This window comes from Gossypium arboreum, chromosome 6 (assembly GCF_025698485.1).
Source record: "Gossypium arboreum isolate Shixiya-1 chromosome 6, ASM2569848v2, whole genome shotgun sequence".
Classification (NCBI taxonomy): Eukaryota; Viridiplantae; Streptophyta; class Magnoliopsida; order Malvales; family Malvaceae; genus Gossypium; species Gossypium arboreum.
The window spans coordinates 135,058,875-135,066,315 of NC_069075.1; the positions used below are offsets into that span (position 1 = coordinate 135,058,875).

A 7,441-nucleotide genomic window follows, 5' to 3' on the forward strand; every position below is an offset into this window, starting at 1 on the left:
ATGAAAACTTATTAAAGTTAAGTGATTAAAATGGTTGTACAGTAACATTGGCGTTAGTTTAAGAGTAGATATTGCGTAATTTTGAGTAGAATTGCATGCAATCTTAGAAATAAAATGACATAAATCTACTAGATTAGATTCAAATCTAATAGAGGAATCCATAAATCGAGTTAATGCGATAACAGGGGTTTTTAATTAGAAAGAAAATTCAATTAATCAACCTAGAGTCAATTGCTATTACACCTGAAAGAGATATTATTATAATTTACGTATTTTTATGGTTTAAGATACTAAGCAAATAAATTGCGTAATTTAGGTTGATAGTTAAAGGTGAAGTTTAAGTGAATTCTTTCCAAAGTATTGTTTTACTTCTTGGTTGTTAATCGGTTATTTTTCTATTTTATTCTTTGTCGTGTTCGTTAGTTAATTAATTTAATTAATTTTAGTTTTTAACCACCCACTTGAATTTATCGATTAAATAATAGATAGACGATAATTACTAATACTTTTAGCCTTCGTGAAAACGATATATTTACTTCCCGTAACTATACTATTAATTAATAGGTGCACTTAACAATAAAACATGTAGCAGGTAAATAAATTTATGCTTACTTGTAAACATTAAAGGTTGTTAAGCTCCGCTTTTAATCTAATAGATTTAATTGAATTAGTTCTTATGGTTCTCGTTATAAGAGTTTTTATTATAATAGGCACATAAGAATTTAAATTTTATTAAAAGATTTGAATAAAAATTACATGATAATAATACTTATAAATAAAAATTTATTCTATTAAAATTTTTGTATTAAATAAATTTATATAATAAATTAAAATATATAATTTTATTGAAATGTTTTATATATAAATTATTATATTTGCATTGACAGAAAAAGAAAAATATACAAATTATATTACTTTTGTTTTAAATAGTGAATTTTAATTATGTATATAATAATTAACTTTCTATTTCATATATAAAATTTTATAAATAATACTTTCTTAATTTATCATTATCAAATTTTTATAGTTTTACTAATACTTTAATAGCAAAAATATTTCGAGAAAGATGTTTTCAATAATATAATCATGACTCTTGAAGTTATATGTAGTAGCAATACTAAATTAAATACGAATAATAGTAAGGATCCTGATCTAAACCTTAAAAATCCCAATGTCATAATGCCTTTTAAATCCTCCTGGCCATTATTCTATTGCAATAATTCTTGCTAAGAAGAATGTCTATATATATTATGACAATTCTACCCAGAAAGTAATAGGTTACCCTTACAATATATCCTTTCACACTATATTTGAATTCTCAAAATAATTAATATATATATTTATTTTTTAATTATTTATCATTTTAAATAATTGATATATATTTATTATTTTAATTAGTTATTATTTATCTTAAAATTGAAATTTTGAAAGGTGGGATGAGAGTTCCACCATCACTTTCACTCTCACCATCTTTTTTTTCTTCAAGATTTTTATCTTGTGCCATAGTTGTTCACACAATTTCTCTCTCAACCTAATTCACCCAACACCACCATTATAAGTACTTAATCTTTAAACAAAACACATAAATATACCAAGTCTCTCAAACCATGTCTATCATAATCCATTGCTTTCTTTAGACTTATTATTGTTGGATTGAAATATTTAATTATGTGTATATAATGTATAATGCTTTTATGAAGTACGATACAAAATTAAGTGACCAATTATGTCATGAGTATTATGAGTATTAAAGTGTGATAAATGCATGATAACTATGTTATAAGTGTCACAGTTTCGGGGTTTAGACTTTGAGACTTCTTAAATGCTAACTATCAATATTCAATGAGTGAATATTTATATTTCATATATAAAATTTTATAAATAATACATTTTATTTTACAATTCACACCCATAGAGTCTCGAAGTCAAAACCCCGGAAACTCTACCTGAAACACCTCCTAGTAGCAACCCCATCTCTCGTTCACCAGCCAACATAGTCCAAAGGGTGAATAGAAACTTGGGTTTTCAATCCAAAAGGAAGAATTGAATGGTGCCATGGGAGACTTAGGCACATATATTCCTATTGTATTGGCCTTGACACTTGCCAAGAAACTTAACTTAGGCACCACGTTGATATTCACTGGTATTTACAGTCGTCACTGGTGCCTCATATGGTGTCCCAATGCCTGTCCAACCCATGAAATCTATTGCGGCCGTAGCTATATGAGACAGTACTGGTTTTAACATCCCGGAAATTATGGCATCTGGGAGTTGTACTGGTGCAATATTGCTGGTTTTGGGTGTTACAGGGTTGATGCAGATGGTGTACAAGTTTATACCTTTGTCTGTTGTTAGGTGAATTCAATTGTCCCAAGGCTTATCATTGCTATGAGTGCTGTCAAGTACATTAGAAAGGTTCGGGATTTCTCGAAGTCAAAATATAAGGGAAATAGGCAGTGCTTGGGATTGGATGGAACGGTTTTGGCTATTTTTTGTGCTGGTTTCATAACTTTTTTCAATGGAGCAGGTCAAGAAAGAAATCAAAGTGAGGAGGCTATTGTTGATGAAGCAAGGAAAGTTAGAAGAAAAAGAATGAGGAAAATCATGGCTACCATCCCTTTAGCTTTCATCATTTTCTTGTTAGGTGTAGTGTTGGCTTTCATAAGAAGGCCTAAAGTGGTGAATGATATTACGTTTGGACCTTCAGTAATGGATATTGTGAAAATAACTGGTCATTCATGGAAGGAAGGATTTATCAAGGGGACAATTCCTCAACTACCTTTATCAGTACTGAACTCGGTGATTGCTGTCTGTAAGTTGTCATCAGGTATTTTTCCAGGAAGGGAATTCTCAGCCACCTCGGTTTCGGTAACCGTGGGGCTATTGAACTTGGTGAGGTGTTGGTTTGGTGCCATGCCATGTTGCCATGATGCAGGTGGGTTAGCTGGACAGTACAAGTTTGGGGGCAGGAGTGGTGGGTGTGTAGCCTTACTTGGTGCAGCCAAAATGATGTTGGGTTTGGTATTAGGAACTTCTTTAGTGACAATTTTGCACCAGTTTCCTGTTGGTATCTTGGGTGTTTTACTCTTGTTTGAAGGGATTGAACTAGCAATGACTTGCAGGGACATGAATTCAAAGCAAGAGTCAATTGTGATGTTAATATGCACTGTTGTTTCACTTGTAGGGTCAAGTGCAGCACTTGGTTTTGTTTGTGGAATGTTAGTCCATGTGCTTCTTGAGCTAAGGACACTCTGTATGCCTTGATCTCCATAAACAATACCATGTTTTTTCATTTAAGCTTTCTACAATGAATATACGGAATAACTGTTTGATATATATTTCATTGAATTGCCTTACTAGTAGTGTTCGATAAAATTTTTCTTCTATTATTTCATTCAATAAGATTCTTTACTTCTCGAAACCAAAGAAGCCACAATTTTCGCCTTCCGGCTTTGTATTTTATTCGGATATGTAAACAAACTGCAAATACAGGAATGTAGCAATGATAGCTTACTGAGTTGCAATAATTGTATATGCATACAGAATTGTGATTACATTAAAGCAGAAAAAAAATTGCATAACTATATAATCACCTAAAGAGGACAAAATAGCGGAATGAGACCAAGCGGGAAGAAAGACAAGAAATAATGGCAATGAGAAACATGCAGAAAGGATTCTACTGTCTTGAGAATGTTTATTGGTCCAGATGGTCAATTTCATGCTTCTTCCTGATCATCTTTGATTCTGTATACAGATGAGTGAATGTGCCATGATATATAATATACTTATTACAAGTACTGCTCCCCACTTATTATTTGCCACTTTAGCTGAACTTTCACGCCACCGAAAGGACATTTACTTAAACATAGAGCTTGTACAGTTTGAGGAGCTCGCAAAATACTGCTCATAACTAGCTCGTAATATAAAGCTCACATATCACAGTTCATTGGACACATATTTAAACACAACCACAAATAGAGTTCATGGAGAAGGCTTACTCCCGAAACTTAAGATAAATCTCTAAGCTTTTAATTAATACTATGGTTCGCATATACAAGTCAAAATCACTATACACTTATCAATTTGCCTTAAAGCTTTAAATAAGCTTCGCTTTTTTCTTTGTCTTTGCTTGTAGATGATTCTTGAGTCCTAAGAGCTAAGTTCCGGTTTCTTGTTTTCATAGAATCTTCACAATGAGAAATAATCGATGAAAGAACTTGAAAGAGTTTTGAAGTTTAAAAGAATATGAAATTTTAAGGAAAAGAACTTAATTTATAGGTACTAGGTGTTTTAATGTTCTTAGGATGCCCTAATAGTCGTGGGAAAGAGTCACGTGCATGGATACTTTTGTGAAGAGAAAAATAAATTGACTTCCTAACTTTGATATAACTACCCTTTGACTACTCTTAACTTTAACTTTTACTCTCGACTCGCATTGACGATCGCAGCTCACCAGGCCCACTGGCGACCCCAATTTGCTAGGCCCAAACTTATAAGTTTAATTCGGGATGTTATAAAAATTTTCTACTAAAATAAAAAAATATTTTAAAATCATTGATTTATAAACCTCGATCACTACTAGGTTATTTCTGTGACCAATATAATCTCTTGAATCTAGACCTAACGACTAGACTAAATTGAAGAGGTTACAAATAGCTCTTGCACGAACCATACTCTTATACTACTTTGTAGGACACGTATACTTGAATTAGTTCATATGGTTCTCTTATAAGAGATTTCATTATAATAGTGGCTTAAGAGTTTAAATTCTACTAGAAGATTTTATAACACTTATAAATAAAAATTTGTATTAAATAAATGTATATAATAAATGAGAAATATATAATTTCATATTGAATTATTTTATATTTAAAATATTATGTTTGCATGTATAGAAAAGAAAAATAAAAAATTATATTACTTTTCTTAAATAGTAAATTTTAGTTATGAATATAATAATTATTTTTATATTTTATATATATAATTTTATAAATAATACTTTTTATAATATAATATGAATATAATAATCACAAATTTACAATATATAAGATATAATATTTAATAAATATGAAAAATAAAATCCAAAAAATTATAAATTTTGAATTACGATTAGAAATAAAATAAATTAAATTGGAAGTTTCTCAGCTTAAAATGAAACAACAAGAAATAAAAAAACAAATGCAAAAGGTTAAAACATGAAATCCCAGTAAATATTCTCTGACGTGAACAATAAATATTCTCTGGCATGAACAGTGGATATTCTTTGAAAAAAATTGTAGTTTTTATTTTGTAATAAGAGAATATATTTTCTAAAAAGTAATAATTATATAATATTATCTGAAAAATAGCAATTATGCAATTTTAAGACATGATGTAAGGAATAAAATCCTTTAAAGATTATAAAGAGGAAAGAACCCTAAATAAAAGACTCTCAGGTCGAGAATAAAAGACTCGAGTTCAAATACAGATAAAAAGTTTAGAGAAACAAATTTTAACTTTCAAAACTTAAGTTTTCAAACTATTTCCAATCTTTCAAATTAAGTTTTCAAATTTTAAATTCAATTACTACTTTCATCCTCAAATCCTCATATTCATATTAAATATATATTATCTAAGAAAAATAAATTTAAATCGTGAAATTTTAATTTATGATATATCAATTCGTTTTATAATTTCTACAAATGTTTTAATAACAAAAATATCCCAATAAAATGTTCCTCAATAGCATTATCTTGACTCTCGAAATTACGTGCAATATAAATACCAAAACATATAACAATATCAAGCCCTTAAACTCTCAGACCATCATCCATCATAATCCATTGCCTTTTTCACACTTATTATCACTATCTTAATGTATCTTTACGTGGATTCAATAATAACAAACCAATTAGTGAGGCCAGATTCAAAAAGATTTTGGTTTGAAACTTAAGACAATTGGTATATATATATATATATATATATATATATATATATATATATATATATATATATATATATTATTGGTATTGCTAACATGTGATTGAGACTGATTGTGATGTTGTAATATATATAATATTAATTTGTATTTTTGCGTTATGTTTGAGTTGATTGTGTGTATTAATTTAAATATGTTATAATTTTTAGTTAAAATTTAAAATAAGTGGTAATTTAAATATGTTATCATTAATTCTAACATATGCATACAATCAATTTATGCATTATCTGAAATACAAATTAATTATATATAAGAGTTTTTTATATAATATATTAAGTAATTGTATTTAATTCAATTTATGCGACCCCATTTCTCATTCATCAGCCATAGTCCAAAGGGTGACTAGGAACTTAGAGTTTCAATCCAAATGGGCACATATATTCCTATTGTATTAGTTTTGACACTTGCCAAGAACCTTAACTTAGGCACCACATTGATTTTCACTGGGATTTACAACGTCGTCACTGGTGCCTTATATGGTGACCAATGCCTGTCCAACCCATGAAATCTATTGCGGCCGTAGCTATATCGGGCTGTTCTGGTTTTAACATCCCGGAAATTATGGCATCTGGGATTTGTACTGCTGCAGTATTGCTGGTTTTGGGTGTTACAGGGTTGATGCAGATGGTGTACAGTTTTAAACCTTTTTCTGTTGTTAGGGGAATTCAATTTTCCCAAGGCTTATCATTTGCTATGAGTGCTGTCAAGTACATTAGAAAGGATCAGGATTTCTCAAAGTCAAAATCTTTCATTTCCTCCATAGCCGAACATAGCTAAAGGAAAATTTGGTAAGTTCTAATCAAATCCTAGTTGAAATTTGGTTAAGAACCCATTAAGTAATTTAGTGAATTAGCGAATATAATATAAAGTTTCATTAATGCGAAGCTTGAAGAAGTTAGGGTTTAACATGCATGATAACAATAGTTAAGATTATGGTTACTCATGAGGTAATGTTAGTGAAAATTGTTGAATTAATCTAGAATTAAGTATAGATTATACACTTAAATTATGAAAAATTAAGGACTAAATTGTAAGGGACAAAAACTTTGAGACTTCATAATATATAATAGTTGTAGGATGTCCTTGTACTATATTTATTAAGCATGATTTAAATTCTATTTGGTGATTTATGAGATACGAGTGTTTCGGATACTAACGTTATTAGGGATTAAATTGAATAATGCACATTCATGTTTAGTTATCATGTTTTTATGTCCGAATTATATATCTAATGGATTTTCCATATCCAAAGGGAAAGGCAAAGCCGTCGATGAATAGCTAATCTAGTTTGTACTCTCCTAATTTCAGTTCGTTAAATAATTACATAGATATATGCTTGCTTAATATTATATGATACTTAATCATGGAATTTACTCTATTAAAGTTTTTGGATAGAGTCACGGGTATAGTTAGCATGCATAAGGTCCATTTTGATAGGTGGGAGATTCAACGCTATGTGCATAC

General features: G+C 29.5%; 1 pseudogene; it reads left to right on the forward strand.

Moving 5' to 3' along the window:
- Window positions 1-2,040: 2,040 nt before the first annotated feature.
- Window positions 2,041-3,264, forward strand: LOC108485256 (molybdate transporter 1-like; annotated as a pseudogene).
- The last annotated feature ends 4,177 nt before the right edge of the window (window positions 3,265-7,441 follow it).